We start from the raw sequence: 19,697 nt of genomic DNA, 5'->3' as shown, positions 1-19,697 counted from the left end.
GTGAGGGGGCAGTATATGAAGCTCTTCACATACTTGCCCCAACACTGTCCCAATACTTGTTGGAAGGGTGGGAATATTGTGGCTATACACACACACACACTCTCTTATCAAAGTACAACACTAATCACAATCTGTATGAGCAACCTTGCCTACTTGCTACTGTTACATCATCAGGCAAGCCTGGGCACCTAGTCTACAAGATACTGGAACATCACAGGAGCTATTACTGACATTTCATCCACAAAAACCTGCAATCAAGTAGGCAGTGTACTGACACCTTGTACAGCAATGGGGCATCATGTGGTGAAATATGGACAATGTGTAGGCCTTAGGAAAATAAATACCATTGCAATTTTTAGCATTTGTCATTTAGCGGTAATGACAAATGCTAAAAAGATTAGTATCTGAAGTTGTGCGTGCTTCATTTGTTGAGTATTTCGACTTGAACATTAATTACCCATGGAGTAAAAAACAAAAACAAAAAAAACTTTTAAAACTATTTTTTTCCTCTCCACGAACTTGAAAGGAAAGATATAAGGTCCTTTTGATCAAAGGGGCTGATTTAGCAACGGAGAGCTACCTTTTCCCTGGTCTGTTGGATTTGCTTTCCTGGGTGTGTTTTTCTCCATCGTAAACCATTATGGAAGCTCCGACGTCTATTAGCTCCACATTCCTGAAATTCCACAGTTCTGATGTCACAAGGGACAGATCACACATTTTCTCTTTAAACCTATACGCTCCTTGTGTCTCTTGGGCGATTTATTATCTAAATTAACATATTCTAATTACCAGAAACACAGTAAAGAGATCAAAAACTAGCTGCTGATTCCTAGGCAAGTTTTTCAAAGTATGTATGTGCGCGCGTACTTTTTTTAATACAAAAAAAGTTGTTAAGTTATTTCCACCCCACACAAAAGTAGTCCTTGTGTGCGCTATACAAACTTTGCAATTTAAGCTTCTTTCTAGCAGAGTAAAACGATTCTATATTTGAAAAAAAAAGACTCGATGTAGAGGATTACGCACAGTAAGGGAACTTTCTTTGCATTGTGGAAACCATTACAATTGTAGGGCTTTGGGATCTATGCGCTATACGTAACCGAAGGAAAACGACATGTAACCTGTACTGGTAGGTGTTTCTTTTTTGTTTCTCTGTGCTCTCTATTGATACATGCTTTTAAACGTTTAGTCTACTTTAAAATACGCGTGTGTCCTGTGCTTGCCTAGCTTTTACACGCGCTGTCTGTGGTAATTGCTGTCTGACTGTAGTCAGAATTTTCGTTGCTTAAGTTAAGTCTTACTCTGGAAGCACAATAAAACAAGAAGAGCCCTGTATAACCCTAGCATGACTTTTTCCTTGCGGAATATAAAATTAGTTCAGGTTATTGGTGGAAATGTAATACTGGATTACTAACGTAAATCAAAACAATTACTAGGCTACTGAAACAGGAAGATTTTTTTTTTCTTTACATGTGCCGAAGTAGATAACACATTTTGTTGTTTAGATTTGCGTTTGGGCCGAAAGTTTGGCTTGGGTCGTCCACTCTGACAAGACAGACCTGTCAAATGCCTCCAGACGTTACACGGTTTATGTTTTATAATAACATTTACACTTTGGTTAGTCTACATAGCTGGTAAATAGAATATAATTATGTTGTTCATTTTGGTATTGTATTTATATATTTTTTCGAAGCTTTAAATGCATATTTTAAAAGATGAAATAGTTGTGGTCCCTGCACGAGGGCATCAATCCTCAAAACGTTTGCTTTGCGCCTCAATAAATACAACCATGTGTTGATATTTTAACGTTGTGAAGTTATTAAAACTGGTTTTGAATGTACACAAGAATTACCATGTATCAACGAAACGCGTAAAATTATTTGTTTATTGAAATGGCGATTAAATCCATGCAATGGCAGAAAGCAAATGTGTAAAAATTAATATACAGGCCTGCAGCATATTAAACACTACTAACGTTTTAGTAACGTTTGCATGCAAACTGTGGATACTGTACATAGTTTAGCTGAATATAATTTACATAGAGACCACAGTTTGCTATGCTATCAATTATTTGCTGTCTAAAGCCAGGCATGTAAACTTACCAAAATGATTATTTCTAACATGTTAATGTACAAAAACTGCCAATGCATAGTCTTTGTTGATAGATAACCTGGAGAAAGCACAGCTAAGGTGATAACTACAGTGATTCAGGAGTTCACACAAGTCCAATATGTAATTTTTATTGGTGTCATTACACTTTCTTTCTACATTTGGTCTATCACATTACCAATAGGTAATATGTTGACACTGTATTAAACTAGGAAGAGCAGTTCTCTCTCTGTGTGTGTAGTTAAAGAAGATAACTTGAATACTCTGAAACATCTAACCTCTCAAACTCCTTTTCAGCCCTTAATTTTAAAAACAATGAGAGGTACGAGCTAACATTTTTGGGATTCTTCCTAAAACCGTTTCTGGTACTGCCCTAAATGATTACATTATCAACCACTATTGTACTAGCTTGAAAAAAATAAAATAAACATTGCATCACTGTATACAGTAGATCATCAGGACAAGTTTTCATAGACTATTATAGTATTACAAGTGCTTTTCTCTCAGCGTGAACAGGGATATTAAATAAATACTGTACATAGTATTCATATTACTACACTTCTCTTAAAACGTTAAGGTATGTAAGTCAGAGTAGGTAGTTTGCTGAAAGCACTCATTTTAAGATTTAAGGAAGTTAGATTTAGTTAGATCAGCCAAGTTAGATTTATGCTGTACAGTTGACTATTATTAAGAGGGAGTTATAAAGTATATCTGGGCAAGGAAAAGAACAGGCACATGATTGGTTTTAAAACTTCCAATTTGCTGACTGGGCTAGTTAATGTTACCTTGGTAGTTCGAGATTGGTGCTAATCAAGGTCTGTGAAATCAGTCGTTGGTGTTGAATTGAATTTGATTTAAAGCTGGCGAATCCTGCTTTTGATTGCAAGATGAGTATACATTTTTCAGTTTGATTTGTGATTATCATTTAAAATGAAAAGCGCAAAATCTCTTTCGACTAAAAAGTGTAATTATATAGGCATGCAACACATTGTCTAGTCTTGGTTGATTTTTTTGTGAGAAATGCATCATTCAGGTATTGAGGTAACCTCAAAACTATCACACTTTAGCACTTTCAAATGGATTCCTTTGCCCCCTACATTTTCAGAATATTACATTTCTTGGCTGTTTAATATTCTATTATGTGTGTTCACTATTAACCACTATTGTTCCTGTCAGATCATTATTTACCATGCTTATTGACAATTTTTCCACCCACTTACTTAATTCAGATTTATGAAGTTGTTGAAAACTGAGATGTTAAACTGTTAAGTATGATGATCCAAACAGAAACAACAATAGATAGTTGTAAAGAACACACACAATAGTATATTAAACCAGCAATGAATGAATGAAATATTATAAAAATGTATATGATCTTTTTAAATAACATCTTTGATTTCTAGCCTTTGTATGCTAAGACTGTAGGAAATCTCTTGCCTGGTGAAGCATATCAGTCAGTATCATATAATTTACTAGGCAAGGTCTAGACAGGTCTCTCAGATTAAATTTACCACTAGTCAGAACCTTGTTTACAATTTTTATATTGTTACCCAATATGGCTGTCATGTGACTTTGTTTTCTCAGTCCCCTTTGATTAATGGTGTCATCCAATAAAAATGAAGTATGTTGTGACTGCATTCGTTTTATACTCTTGACATATTTTAGAAACTGGTAACAACACATTCTTCATTTAACTTCTTATACTTTACAGCCACTACTCATTTATGCACTTCATAAACCATTCTTTCAGAGATACACTGTAGTTCCCTTTACATTATACCCTTGGGTGCTTTGTTTTTGTTCACTAAAAACGCCCCATTCTAGTGTAGAAAGGTCTTCACTTTTAGGGAATTTGCTGTGAAATTTGCTGTGGTAAAGGCTAATGTTGCATTTTGTGAGCCAAAAGACTGATCTTTATAGCAGATATGTGGTTATTGGATAACAAGGTCTGTTTTATTACTAAAAGATATCGTAATACAGACACACTTTTAACATTTTATCTCGCATGCGTTTTGCCCATGGGTGATTTAGGGCATTACTAAATATAATAGAAATACTGTGTTAGAGCAGTGGTATAAAGAACCCCCACTGTTTAGATCATTAACACAACAAAAAACCCTTGTACTGGATTCGTTCAAACAATTATTTGGAGGGATCTGTCAGAACATGCAATTTCTCTTAACATTTGTGTTAGAGAAAAGGTGAAGGCAAATACTGCACAGTTGGTGGAGGTGTGGAGCAACAGCCATACATCTGGCATACTTTGTAATGTCAGTGGTATGTTACTGAAATGATATGACTTCCAGACGCCAAGTAGATGCTGGTTATCAGCAGCAGGAATGTGTGTATTTGTCTGCGGCCTCCAGACTAACATTACAGCAGGAGCTAAAGTGCTGTGTGTATCTTTTGGAAATTCATGACTGTCAAGTCTAGAGTTGCCCTAAAAGGACCTTATTGACATAGTGTGTTTACATTTCTCAATGTAGTTTTAATGTAGGGATACACGCTTCCTCCGGACATCAGGTTATAAAAGGTGCAAGCTTCGTTATAGTTCAGTACCCTTATAACAGTTTACCGTAGTAAAACTTAGCAATGTGTAATAAAGCATAGTGAAAGCATGGTAAAGCATATGTAAGCATTGTAAAGTTCAAAAAAGCATATTAAAAAACGTGGTAAAATGTGGTAGATGCATAGTATAACCGTGGGAAAACTGCAGACACTTTTCTGTAGTGTTACTATAGGCCTGCGTTTTGACTATTGCTGTTGGAAACAGTTATAATTAGACCTGAGGTTTTCTCCATTATGCAGAAATTCCAGACAACAAAACATGATTTATGTAATTCAAGTAATTTTGCCATGTGTTCCACAGTGCAGTTTAAAAGTTGAAGCAATGGATTTATAAATCTTTATTTGCAGATGTAGAACAATGAGCAAGCCTGTTGCATTGTTGGCAGACAGGTACTAGAAATTAAAATATGGTGTTGGTTCTGTAAACAGCATATACAGTACATGTACAATAAATCAGCTGAGCCATTGCTATAGAGGCTGTTTTCAACATATAGTAGAACCTCCCAAGCTGAAGTCCAAATAATTAATTAAGAACACCTTGACTATTAAAGTTGTGGCCCTGCAGGATCCTGCATTTTCATGGGCCAGGTTAAGTGATCAAAGGAGCGGGGAAAGGTTTATAGATTGTGGTTGCAGAAACAGGCTGGCTGCTTACAGAGAGCCAGTTTCCTGACATTTAAATGACTTGTTTATGAAAGTGCTGCCAGGAAATGGTAAGACAACATACTTGTGCCAAATCCAGCTGAATGGAATTGTGAGATATACTGCAATTTGAAGTTTCCACTTCATGGGTCATGGGCTACATGTTTGTTTTTGTATTGATGCTGAACTGTATTGATACTGTGACGCAGACTGTACTGTGTACATATAACCCAATTAAGGGGGCTAGCATTGTTTATAGAGTAGAGAGGTTCAGGTTAGAGTACAATTCAGTACTCTATAGTCCTGTTCAGGTTGTTACTGTAACCCACTATTGCTTGCAGGTATTCACATGAACTACATTATACAAGGATTAGAGTTTTAACAGTTTCCTAGCCTAGACTGGCAAGATTCATGGGTTTCATAAACCAGGGCATCATTCCAGTCGTACAATAAAAGGCCAGTAATTTCACAGTGAGTCACCTGTACTGTTTACTATCTACAGTCCTGTCTTAATCAGCCATTACCTTAATGGGTGCCACTATCCAGCTTTGATTAAGCTCAGTTCATCCTGCTTGCATTCTAGTTTCTCATACTGCTTCTGATTATGTTGGCTGTTATTGGTCAGCATTAACGTCGGTATAATCACTGCATGTTGACTGGCCGAACTTTCATTCTGATCAGATTTAATTTTGGTATGTGTCACAAATCTCTGCCCATTTTGATTTGTATCAGTGCTCATTGTTTGATCAACAAGATAAGGCTTTAGTAGTGCGACTTAAATGTAGCGGTATGGAATAATATTATATTCTTTAGTGCTGTGAAATATATCCTAATATTTGAACAAACATTGCTAAACATGAATTCGAAGGCAAAAATCTGTGTCTGTGAGTGTCATAAATTGCTTAGCTGATGGGCACAGACTCTCTTCTTTTTTATTTTTTAGTTTTTTGACCTTTGAATAAATGTTATTTGTCCCAGCACTGTTTCTGTTTCTGCCTGAAATACACACAAGAAACATTTATAAATTTAACTACTGTGTGACATCCTTTGCTTTATAGCTAATTTAATGGGGGTAATGTAAGGCTTTCACAGCCTATTCTTCTGGGATATTTTTTAATACAGTTTTACATATACTTTTGTTATATTTAATTTATATCGATTTATGACTGATTGACCAGTTAAGTTTGACCTGTTGTCAGAGCAATAAAACAATCTATCAAAATACCAGATTTTTTTTATCCAGTTTATCATAATGGTGTGGGAATTACAGGGTAGAGAGGTTGTATTTTTTTTAAATAAGAAACACTTTGGCTTTATTATAGAAATATATTTTAAAAATGTAGAAGTCCATATGCCACATATTTTATTTATTTTTCACATTTAGTGTTTTTAGGAAATGTCTGCAGTGCGGCCACCAGTAAGTATTGGTTGCCACAATCTCAGGCCACCAAAACATTTGGTTTGAGAACACCGTGTAACAAATATATATATTTTTTTGGTTCCTGGGTAGTAAGTGTTATTTCCTAATTGCTTATGCTGCAAAAGTATAGAAAATGGCTATTATTCCCCACAAACTTTGCTTTTGTGACCAGGACAGTGATATTTTGAAATGTACCTATTTCCAATGAGAAAACCTTTAGTTCACAAGTCAGAAAAAAAACAACATATGAATCCAAATTAACATGTATTTATACTAAAGTAATACAAAAATGACTACAAAAGATTTAGAAGTGAGTAGTTTTTCGAGATTTACGATTATACTGTAAATCACTTTCACGAATCAGCCCCCAAATGTAGTCTCCCATCATGTTCTCGTTATACTGTCCTTGGTAGCGGCGTTCAAAGTCCAGTATATCCTGGTGGAAGCGCTCGCCTTGCTCCTCCGAGTACGCTCCCATGTTCTCCTTGAATTTATCAAGATGAGCATCAAGGATATGGACTTTGAGGGACATCCTACAGCCCATTGTGCCGTAGTTCTTCACCAGAGTCTCAACCAGCTCCACATAGTTTTCGGCCTTGTGATTGCCCAGGAAGCCCCAAACCACTGCGACAAATTCATTGCACTCCAGGGTCTTCTTTATCTGTGGTCCGACGAAGACACCGGCTTTGACCTTTGCCTCAGACAGCTTAGGGAAGAAGTCTTGAAGGTACTTGAAGGCTGCCGACTCCTTATCTAGAGCTCTGACAAATTGTTTCATAAGGCCCAATTTGATGTGCAGTGGTGGCATCAGCACCTCCCGGGGGTCCACCAGTGGCTCCCACTTGACGTTGTTCCTCCCCACAGAGAACTCGGTCCGCTGTGGCCAGTCCCGCCTGTGGTAGTGCGCCTTGGTGTCCCTGCTGTCCCAAAGGCAAAGATAGCAGGGAAACTTGGTAAAACCGCCTTGGAGACCCATCAGGAATGCCACCATTTTGAAGTCTCCTATGACCTTGATGCCATCTCAGAAAAATGCAGATATGTATCCACTTAGGCAGCTGGAACTAAACTGAACTGGTGGGCTTAAGGCCCCTGTATTTATACTACTATTTATATTACTGGAAAGTTCTAGAAAGTTCTAGAAGTTACTCCAAGTTTACTCAGCACTGAATCTATCTGGAATGTTCTGGAAAATAGGTAAATTTCAAAATATCACTGTCCTGGTCACAAAAGCAAAGTTTGTGGGGAATAATAGCCATTTTCTATACTTTTGAGGCATAAGCAATTAGGAAATAACACTTACTACCCAGGAACAAAAAAAAAAAAAAAATTGTTACATGGTGTTATCACTAGAAGCATTATTTGAAGAAAAATATATATATCATGTAAATAACTTTTTGAACTTTAAAGCTGGAGGGTGAGAAGTTATATTAATTCATAAGCAGTCAATCTAGAAATAGGTCACAGTATCTGACAGAAACTGGAGGCTGGAATGCCTGTAATCCTCTGCTATGATGAATACATTTGTGCTGAAAGTTAGCTCGGGTTCATTTCTATCAGCCTCTAGGGTGACCAATTTATTTGGCTGTTGGTCCACAGTGTAAAAGGTATTTAGCTTTTTTTAAACTTTGACCACTATATGAATCTATCACAAGTTAGTCTTGTTAAAGGACGTAATAACTGAGGTAGGGCCAGTTTGTTGGATATTAGAAACAAAGTAGGCACACAGTCATGGGGAATGTTAACTCTTAGTTGCATGTAATGGGTAGAACCAAACAATTACTATCATAAGTTTGAAAGGGACAGGAAAGTCGCACATCTGTATCTCAGGAAATCAATAACAATTGTGCGACAGGTCATTAAGGAATGGCAAACCTACAAGAAGATTACCAATATGACTGGTTATTGACTGGAACGTACAATTGTATCTGAAAGCAGTCAATCAATATGCATACAGAATGGATTTTCACCCCTTTCTAATGAACCCCCAACCACCACACCATCTGAGTATGTTTTGATTGGGTTACCTGCTTATACACAGTTGGGTGGAACAGATACTTGAGGTTCACCCTTATGGACGATATATCGATCCAGACTCTCTAGGTTCAGTTCAGTCGATAAGGAATCATTCATACCAATACAAATGCACTGCAACTCATTAAGTAAACACAGTGATAATGCAACATCGTTTACTGAAAAATAAAGCGGTGCGGGACTGCGTGTGATCATTTATTTACTTTACATCCTGGGTCAAATATTGTTTACGACATTACAGTGCGTTCTTCATAGTAGACGCGAAAACCCAAACCTAAACCTATACAAAACGCTCTAAGATAAATCATTCAGAAGAAGCAGCAGCAGCCACGTACTGTACTGGCTTATAACTTTCCATTACTAGTGTGTTTAAATGCAAATAAAATAAAATAAAAAAATATTTAAATTGAAGTCACATGTGTGGCTGAAATTTCTTACCACAATGGGCCAGTAAGGACACATTAAAAAATATATGAAGAGAGAACTTTATATGCAGAGTAAACAGCGAGTACCCATTCTACCAGACACCGTACCTAACATTTAGGTACAAAAGCACTCTTTATTTAGTCTTAGAATATGTAATTCATGTTAAGGTCCTTAAATACAATCATCTTGCACTTGTGCACTTATTTTAATCAAATGTAAATGGTCATGCAACCAAACCTTTTGGGGTTTTCTTATGTAAGCAATACCACTGCATAATTGTAAACTACGATGTTACAATAAGTATTTTTGCAGGTTTCTTATAATAAATTAAATATGTCTCCTCACCTCATAAATAAATGGAAAGAAGTGAAAAAAATAATTATTGTCATGGCTTTTAAGCAAATGCAACTAGAGGGTTAACATTGAGTTAAAAGATGCATGTTGAGCAAGTAACTATAGGCACACACTTGGAGTAGCAAGACAGAGCACATTATGTCACATTACCTTTAGCCACACTGTAATACCTTTTAAACATTCAGAGAACACAGATGACAGATTCTGCAGGTTGCTCTTAAATTTATGGTACCATATTTGTAAATAATACAAAAAAACACAAGTACTTTGAAAAGGTTTGCAAATAATCCCTGTCTTTGCTGAAGCCAATACACAAACAAAACAATGTGGACACACTGAATTCCAAATTTTATTACAGTGTTTTGTATTCAGATTGGATTTGCATTTTGACTGAAAGAGCATTAGCTGTTTGCAGGGGCATGTACACATTTGTTTCCTTCGCCTGTACACTGCAGCTCCTATAGGGCAAGGGAAATGGTGCAACTCCTATATGGCAAGGAAATGTTTTACAATCTATTATTTTATCTTCAATTAGCAAATAACCATAATATGTTTATGGAGCACCACTCCTCCACACTGGTTAAAGAATTGACTTCATATTTATATGAATTCCAATTAAAATATGTGGCTTTTTTACTGATCTAAAAGTGGTAGAATTTAATAAGGCTGCCCAAGTTTCCTCTGGATGTATAATGTTAAAATGTGGATCACTAAACACTTGGGTGATTAAAATTAAAATAGAGCATAATAGCAAACATCTTTTACATTGGAATTTTGTTGTCCAATTTGGATTTTCTCAAATTCATTAGTATTACTGTGTTTACAAATCCAGTATTTAAATAAATGTCATTCACCTGCACCATATTTTTGTACATGTGATGCATGAAGAACTGGTATTAAAAAAAAAAAAAAAAAAAAAAACTTAAGAGGAATACACATGTGGGGCTCCCGAGTGGCGCATCCAGTAAAGGCGCTCCACGTAGAGTGCCGGATGCGCTCTATAGTCTGGATGTCGCGAGTTCGAGTCCAGGCTATTCCTTTGCCGACCGAGGATGGGAGCTCCCAGGGGGTGGCGGTCAATTGGCCGAGCGCCGCCCGGGGGGAGGGAGGTTTAGGTCGGCCAGGGTGTCCTCGGCTCACCGCGCACCAGCGACCCCTGTAGTCTGGCCGGGCGCCTGCAGGCTTGCCTGTAAGCTGTCCGACGCTGTAGCTCTTGGGTGGCTGCATGGTGAGTCCGCAGTGTGAAAAAAGCGGTCGGCTGACGGCACACGCTTCGGAGGACAGCGTGTGTTCGTCTTCGCCCTCCCAAGTCAGCGCAGGGGTGGTAGCGGTGAGCTGAGCCTAAAAATAATTGGTCATTTCCAAATTGGGGTGAAAATAATAAGTAATTGTCAACGACTAAATTTGTTAAAAAAAAAAAAAAAAAAAAAAAAAAAAAAAAAAAGGAATACACATGAAGTATTGTTTATCAATCAAATACTGTGTTCTGTTTCAGTACCTACTGGGGAAATGTCAGTATAAAACAGAATTAAAAATCTGCTAGAATTTGCTTTGTGGCTGGTTTAAATGGAAGTACATTTCTCAAAAATACAATACATCAGTACAATTGTTTTTAGCATACAGCAATTGTAATTGATTGTAATAATTTACTTCACAAAGTGTGACAGTAGTTGGAAAATCAGTGGTCTGCCTCCTACAAAAACAGAGGAAACAGCCTGCAGCCATAAATTTGACTTTTGACTTCTAATCCCCTACTGATGTCTATTATATCGTTATCAGGCCAGTGCAGTTGCTTTGGGTTGAGAACCAGATAATGTTTTTTTAGGGGGATGAATGGAACTAAAACAAAGCTATCGCCACAGATGTATCCCGTTCTGGCTTTTTATATCTCTGGGTACGCCCCTTTTCACAAATGTTTTCCATGCCACAAGCTATACAGCCCCCAAGCCATGAAATAGGCAATCTCCTGCCAAGTCTCCAGCATGGCTTCAATTACTCTATTACTCATTTCAACGCTATCTGTGTGATCTGTGTGGCTGACTGCAATAATAATTCCTTTTTGTTAAAAAAAATAATAATAATAACCTAAAAAACAACTACAAGAAATACTTATGATAACCTTTGTTAATTTGTGCTCAGATCGCTTTAAAAAAACTGTAATTCAGTTACTTTTGTTTCCATCATTAATGTGTTTGTTCATACATGGTAATTATAACTTTCTTTCAGTTGTTACCATGTGTTAAAATCACTTTTGATCTATTATAATGTTAGAGACTAAAAACACATGTAGAACAGCAATTATAGACCAACTAAAGACACAACTCTTTCAAGAGGTAATCCATTTCCAAGATCAATGTATCCAGATGTCAAACAGTAGAACAGTTGTACAACATTGGTAGCTTTAAATAACCAAAGACCTTGACTTTTCTGGGGGGTGGGGAGGCAGGCCCTCAATGGCTAATGCAGGACCAATGAAAACGGCATTTGAAAATGCTTGCATGACTCACCATGTACTCCAAATGGTGGTTCTTTTACTAGGGGAGCCACAGCAGTCCCTTTAGAGTGTATTCATTATATAAAAGATATATGTCTAGTCCAGTGGTTCCACTTTGTAACACATTTTTTGTTCCTGGGTAGTAAGTGTTATTTCCTAATTGCTTATGCCTCAAAAGTATAGAAAATGGCTATTATTCCCTACAAACTTTGCTTTTGTGACCAGAAATTTACCTATTTCCAATAAGAAGACGGGCGAATTTGTGTCTTTTCGTTCACATAAAGTCAGAAAAAAACAACATATGAATCCAAATTAACATGTATTTATACTAAAGTAATACAAAAATGACTACAGAGGATTTAGAAGTGAGTAGTTTTTCGAGATTTATGATTATACTGTAAATCACTTTCATGAATCAGCCCCCAAATGAATGTCCTTCATTGACAGCTCATCCAGGAGCCTCAAAGCCGTGCTGCTCCATAATGGTAACAAGTAACCGTCTCTTCCCCTGGCTCACTCGGTGCACCTCAAAGAGGATTACAACAGCATCAAGACCTTGCTGGACGCCTTGAAGTATGATGAGTATGGCTGGGACCCCCAGAAGGTGCTGCACATCAAATTGGGCCTTATGAAACAATTTGTCAGAGCGCCGCTACCAAGGACAGTATAACGAGAACATGATGGGAGACTACATTTGGGAGCTGATTTGTGAAAGTGATTTACAGTATAATCGTAAATCTCGAAAAACTACTCACTTCTAAATCTTTTGTAGTCATTTTTGTATTACTTTAGTATAAATACATGTTAATTTGGATTCATATGTTGTTTATTTCTGACTTTATGTGAACGAAAAGACACAAATTCGCCCGTTTTCTCATTGGATATAGGTAAATTTCAAAATGTCACTGTCCTGGTCACAAAAGCAAAGTTTGTGGGGAATAATAGCCATTTTCTATACTTTTGAGGCATAAGCAATTAGGAAATAACACTTACTACCCAGGAACAAAAATTGTGTTACATAGTGTAATAAAGTGCTGTTGTGTACTGGGTGACTGATAAACTTAATTGAAATGCAGTGAAACAATGTAAAAAAAACAGTTTTACCAGATGGGCAATTTAATGAGGTCTCATAACAGTACATTTGTCTAACTCCCACTTACCCCTGGAATATTTAGAATGTGTGTTTTTGATAATGGACCTGAGGGAGCTCTTGACTTCTGTTATTCCTTTATGCTGATTATCATTTGAACTTTCAGCCACCAGGGTAGCAAGGCTGTGTCCAGTTTGAAAACTATTCTGAAATGATTATGGTGCAAAGTGGGTTTTATCACTTCAACACTCAGGCTCATAGTATGTGGTGCAGCAGCATAAAAGCTTACTTTAATACCTGATGAGCATTGCTCTGCTGTTTAAAGAATGATGGAAATGATCTAAGAAGTAAGGCATACTTGCTTTAGTATGAAAGCAGATATCATTTTTTTAAATAAAATTAAAAGTACATTTTATGTTGTAGTATGGTACCAGATATTTAAACAAATGTAAATAAAATACATGTTTGCTATAGTCGCCAACCAGCTGAGTTTGCTCGAAATAAACGGCTTGTTTAACATGGTAGAGACGATGCCTTTGTTATTGAAATTAATGGGAATGGCAAATGGCAAACGCTATAAACGGCTGCCCGCAATAACCCTGGACGGTGTAAGTGATGGATACTGTATAACCATGTGTTTCTTTCAAAACTGCCAAGACCTACAGATTTATGGATTTACTTAGTTAGCTATAATGGTAGCAAATATGTGTTGCATCACAGTGGAAGCTCAAGCATCAGTTTGATGAACCACTATTTTTAGACTCAACACTGTTTTTAAAGTACATAAATGCTCATCATGTATTAAATAGGCTCTTATACCGTTTCACCACATATTATGCGTATGAACTACATGCTGAAGAAGTGATAAGGAGCCATCATAATGCTTTGAGAATGTTTTTCTAGCTGGACACACCAAGATTTTAAAGAGGGAGGGAAGTTGGGAGAACCTTGCTATCAGGTGGCTGAAATAATTTAAAAGATATTGGTGTGCAGCATTAAGGAAGGAACATCAATAACAGCACCCTGCAATCCATCTTCTGAAACAAAGGACAATTCCAAATATACCAATGGTAATGTGGGAGTTATCCTAATGTACTGTTATGTTCAATGCAGAATAGAACCAGCTAATGGAGGTGCACGACAGGTACCGTAAAACATCCTTTGTGGTATAAAAATCACTAGTATTAATGACTACTGGTAATTACAGTACTTGTAGCACTTGGTTATTCCGGCACATCCAATGCATTTTTAGAGGTAGCACTAGTCCTCAAAAGGCATTTACACTTAAAAGGAGTAGACTTTTTCTTATTATATCTGTGATCATTGCAAATTCCCATGAAACAGGGACCACCTTGTGTTCTGGGAGTTCAAAACACACACTATGGTTGCCCCAGCTCTGGGTACAACAGAGAAAAAAGGCAAAGGGTATAAAGAAACAGATGACAGACAGGGGGCTTTTGAAGTTGTGCGTTTCTGTCACAGCCATGAATGAACACAGTGTCAGTTCAAAGAAGGCATGTGTTGTTCGGTTACAGTTGTAAATCTTGTCCCTCTGTGTCTGGGTGAATCACCTCTCTGTTTGCAGCCCACAAAATGGTCAGTAAAAGGGCACATGTGACAGTTTTTTTTTTTATTAACTGGACCACACCATGAATTTATCACAAGCATAAACCTCTTTTGAAGAGTTGCAGGTGTTGTTTTACATATTTGTTTGAACTGCTTTGGGTTAGTCAGTCCAGCTTAGTACATGTTTAGCCAATTGGGATCCAAGAAAGATGGTTCACAAAGCTGCTTAGTGCACTGAAACCAGATGACTAAAGACTCCAAACTATTAGACTGGTTGAAAAACTGATTTGATTAAGTTTTATAAAAAAGAGCAACATAAAAATAATAAGACTTCTGAAAATGTTTACAGCCATGTTCTTAATTAAATAATTGAGCCAATTAAACCTCCACCCAGGTCCCAAAGCGGCTCATTATTTCATTATACCTATTACCTCTGAGATTCTCTACCCCTGCATTATACCATTGACATTTTTGGAATGTTTAACTTCTTACCTGTTTAATATCTTCTTTTGTGTGTTTTGCACAATTCACTATTGCTGTTTCTGCTTAGATGATCATAATTCACTGGGCTTTCTAACTAATGTCCTCCTTTTTTAAAACAGCCTGCTTCTAGAAATACTCCTAAAGGCTGAGATAGTTTAAATACTGTTAGGGCTGTGCAACTGCAATTTCTCCCCTCCTGATGCTGCGGTTTAGTAAAAAGGAAAACTTAATTCCAAATCAGTGTTCGTTTTTAAACACATCACAGGGTTGCTGTAGCCCTTTTAAGGACCGTGATCATGTAAACACGATCATACTGAAGTGTCTTTCTGGGCCCGTGATCGGGGAAACACACACTTCATTGTATTGACTTACTGGGCCACCATACTTTACCATATAGGTTTGAAACACATGTCATTGGATAGGGGAGGCATTGAATTTCACTACCTGATGAACATTTTTTTTCGTGTGTCACCGAAACAGGCATTTACATTTTATAGGGCAGAGAAAGTTTAGAGTAGTACACAGAAAAAAAAACGTCACAGGAACTTGTTTAGAGATAAGAAATAAATGGAAACCCATTGTAAATCCTATGTATTTGACATCAAAAAATGTTCTAATATAATTGTCTTGTGTTTTAAATATGTTTTTACAACATTTCTAAATATCAAGAATAACTATTTTCTTTAGAAATATTTATTTTGAGAACATAAATTGAGATTAGTGTCCATTTATTGCTTATAAAGATCCTGAGAATAATAAGCGTTTATTATGGCATTGAAATTTTAATGTTTGCTCATAATAATTTGCATTTTGTAGTTTATTTAGCACTATGTATTCTATTGTTCTTGCTGCTTTGATAATAGGATATTATGTGTATAGGTTTACTGTTTATGTACAGAAAATGATACAATAATATAAATGTTTCCACTCAGGATTTCACTTTAAGATGGCAAGATGATTAGAGGAATCCTTGTTGGCAGTCCTGATTCTGATGAATCACAATTTTCTGATTGTGATTCATTTAGAATATAGGTGTTCTCAGTATTATTTATTTTTAAATTAGATGTTCAGTTCTAAACAGTGGTGGTGCCAGGCTGTCTCGCAAAAATTTGAGGGGACTACACTCCACTTTGTGTGGGCACGTATAGGGTGTGATGTAAGTATAGGCGCAGTGCAAATAATTGTGGATGCAAAATTCAAATTGCATTGCGGCCAGGCAATTATTTATAAAATATGTAAGCTTAAGAGCAATGTAAATTACTCAACACTCACAAATAATGATCTGCAATTATGATAATGAGGATCTCAATGAGCGCATCGATCTATTTAGCGGCCGCACTTGCAGAGTTATGAGTACAGAGAGCAGTAGTCCCATGACATTTGTGGAGCACGAAAATACAAACCAAAAAAGCCAGAGGAAGGGCAGCAAAGTCCTCTGAGAAGGAGCTGGGAGTCCTTACGGCTGAGATCACTCAGCATGAAACATGAGTTGTTTGAAAAAGCCTCAGCCAACATCAGTTATGCTAGTTATGCTCCTTAGGAAAATGATATGTATTGGCCAGCCTTTTTTTTAGCGTGACATTTAGAAATTTGCCTAGCACTCTGGAAAAGGTGGATTGGGCTATCCCTCCCGAGATTCCAAAGTCTGAAAGGAACCAGAGGCTAAGTAGTGCAGAGAACACAGCACTTTCACATGTGCTGGGATAGCGGTCCCTAGATTGACGCTGGGGTCTAGCTCATCACTCAATTCAGCTATGAGGTCAAAGATGACTTGCGAAGTGAGACGATAACGCTTTAGGACCACATCCTCCGGAATACCAAACAAAGTGACCGAACATGTTCCTGTCTCTCCTCAACAAGAGCCAAGTGTCGCCGCATCAGTGTGTGTGTGCTTTTATACAGCTCTTAGTTATTTGCTTCTACAATGGTTTGCACCTTGTAAGAAGTGGTGTAACGTTTTTGGAGGGTCAGCAGTTGCCTAAGTGCAAGGCAAAATCCTTACATAACATTATAATGTTTGCGCCCGCTTAATATCCAGATCCCGCCCAATTCCATGCTCTTTTCTTTATTTTAATGCATTTCAATATAATTCTAATGGTTTAATGATGGCAAAGTGCAAATTCTATGGCAGCATTATGGGGGTTTTGCACCCGCGAATCGCTTTGTGCGTATCCCTACATCACCTCCATAGTGTCAATGTTTTTGATATGTCTCGCAAAACCTCAGTATTAGGATGGTGGAATATGATGCAGACTAAGTGCCTGTTTAATTATTATTATTATTATTATTATTATTATTATTATTATTATTATTATTATTATTATTAACAACAGACACCTTTATCCAACACAATTTACAAGGATTACAGTGCAGTATAAAGTAAGAGCTGTTGTAAGAGGGCCGAGGCTGGGTACGAACCGGCAACCCCACGCACCTCAATCGAGTGTCTAAACCACAATGCAAAAGAGCTGAGCTCATTTACAGTCGTGGTTTTAGAGCTTTTAACGTCATCTCCTCTCACCAACACAGGGCAGGATCTGTAATGGCAGATTATTGCACAACACTGCCCATTACACTGTAATAAAATAAGCAGTCACGAAGTAGACAAACAACTGGAACATTTATAGGGTATATTTAAATGTTTAAGCAAGGGGTAGAAGTTGAAATAATTAGAAACTTTAAATAACATTGATTGTTAGCAACTGAAGGCTAAACTAAATATAATGTTTACATGTAAACCAATATGAGGTGCTAAATGTGTTTTTAAATAGAAACTAATAGGAACTTTTGAACATACTGAAATGGAATCAGCGCAAGAGTTTTTGAGATAGTGTTTCCTTTAGGGAATGTTTGAGAGTAACGCAGTTCCACCCTGTTTAAAAGTAAACCAATAAGAGTTAATAAATGTGTTCTTTATATAAGTTGCACGTGGCTGATGCAGATCCACATTATAAACACATAAGCATAATAATAGTGTGTAACGTCTTCATGTAGGGTTTTAAAAAAAATCCCTCTTGTTACAATTCTTCGATCTATTGATCTTGAGTTTTAAAATTTAGATGAGTCAAAACATACATGATAATTGGCCAGTTTAAAAGCCGACAATTCCCTTTGAATCAAAAGCACTCTGCAGAACCTAATGACATAATTTAAGAACGTCACCAAATTAAATATAAGTTCTGTTCTTTCTTATTTATTTTTTTTGTTTAACCCTACACACTGTTATTAAGCTTATGTGTTTATAATGTGGATCTGTATCAGCCATGCAAAACTCATCTGTCTACAGATTAAAAGGCAACAATTTGTTTTTAATTGAAAGCACTTTGGAGATTATATACACAGCACAGCCTAATTGTGTGATTTAAAAGTTTAACCGGCTTGAAATATGTCGGTTCAGTGAGACCTTAAAGGAAAATTATTCAGAACCGCTGTATTCATCCCATCCCGAATATATATATATATATATATATATATATATATATATATATATATATATATATATATATATATATATATATATATACAGTACTGTGCAGAAGTTTTAGGCAGGTGTGAAAAAATGCTGTAAAGTAAGAATGCTTTCAAAAATAGACATGTTAATAGTTTATATTTATCAATTAACAAAATGCAAAGTGAGTGAACAGAAGAAAAATCTACATCAAATCAATATTTGGTGTGACCACCCTTTGCCTTCAAAACAGCATCAATTCTTCTAGGTACACTTGCACACTCGGCAGGTAGGTTGGCCCAAACATCTTGGAGAACTAACCACAGTTCTTCTGTGGATTTAGGCAGCCTCAGTTGCTTCTCTCTCTTCATGTAATCCCAGACAGACTCGATGATGTTGAGATCAGGGCTCTGTGGGGGCCATACCATCACTTCCAGGACTCCTTGTTCTTCTTTACGCTGAAGATAGTTCTTAATGGCTTTCGCTGTATGTTTGGGGTCGTTGTCATGCTGCAGAATAAATTTGGGGCCAATCAGATGCCTCCCTGATGGTATTGCATGATGGATAAGTATCTGCCTGTACTTCTCAGCCTTGAGGAGACCATTAATTCAGACCAAATCCCCAACTCCATTTGAAGGAATGCAGCACCAAACTTGCAAGGAACCTCCACCATGCTTCACTGTTGCCTGCAGACACTCATTCGTGTACCGCTCTCCAGCCCTTCGGTGAACAAACTGCCTTCTGCTACAGCCAAATATTTCAAATTTTGACTCATCAGTCCAGAGCACCTGCTGCCATTTTTCTGCACCCCAGTTCCTGTGTTTTCATGCATAATTGAGTCGCTTGGCCTTGTTTCCACATCGGAGGTATGGCTTTTTGGCCGCAAGTCTTCCATGAAGGCCACTTCTGACCAGACTTCTCCGGACAGTAAATGGGTGTACCAGGATCCCACTGTTTTCTGCCAATTCTGAGCTGATGGCACTGCTGGACATCTTCCGATTGCGAAGGGAAGTAAGCATGATGTGTCTTTCATCTGCTGCAGTAAGTTTCCTTGGCCGACCACTGCGTC

General features: G+C 37.2%; 1 protein-coding gene across 3 annotated transcripts in view; it reads left to right on the top strand.

Annotated features, from left to right (window-relative positions):
* The first annotated feature begins 239 nt into the window (after positions 1–239).
* Positions 240–19,697, top strand: part of LOC117411329 (tyrosine-protein phosphatase non-receptor type 14-like) — a 113,065-nt gene continuing 93,607 nt past the window's right edge. Inside the window, exon 1 of one of the 3 annotated variants that reach the window (XM_059025321.1) lies at positions 240–258. The gene's annotated coding sequence lies outside the window, so the exon portion shown is untranslated. Of the gene's footprint in view, positions 259–345; positions 1,127–19,697 lie in introns of those variants that run through there. The other 2 variants (XM_059025320.1, XM_034018677.3) reach the window with 2 other exon arrangements.

This window comes from Acipenser ruthenus, chromosome 6 (assembly GCF_902713425.1).
Source record: "Acipenser ruthenus chromosome 6, fAciRut3.2 maternal haplotype, whole genome shotgun sequence".
Taxonomy (NCBI): domain Eukaryota; kingdom Metazoa; phylum Chordata; class Actinopteri; order Acipenseriformes; family Acipenseridae; genus Acipenser; species Acipenser ruthenus.
Note: the sequence above shows the minus strand (reverse complement) of the source record. Positions and strands in the feature narration are given on the sequence as shown.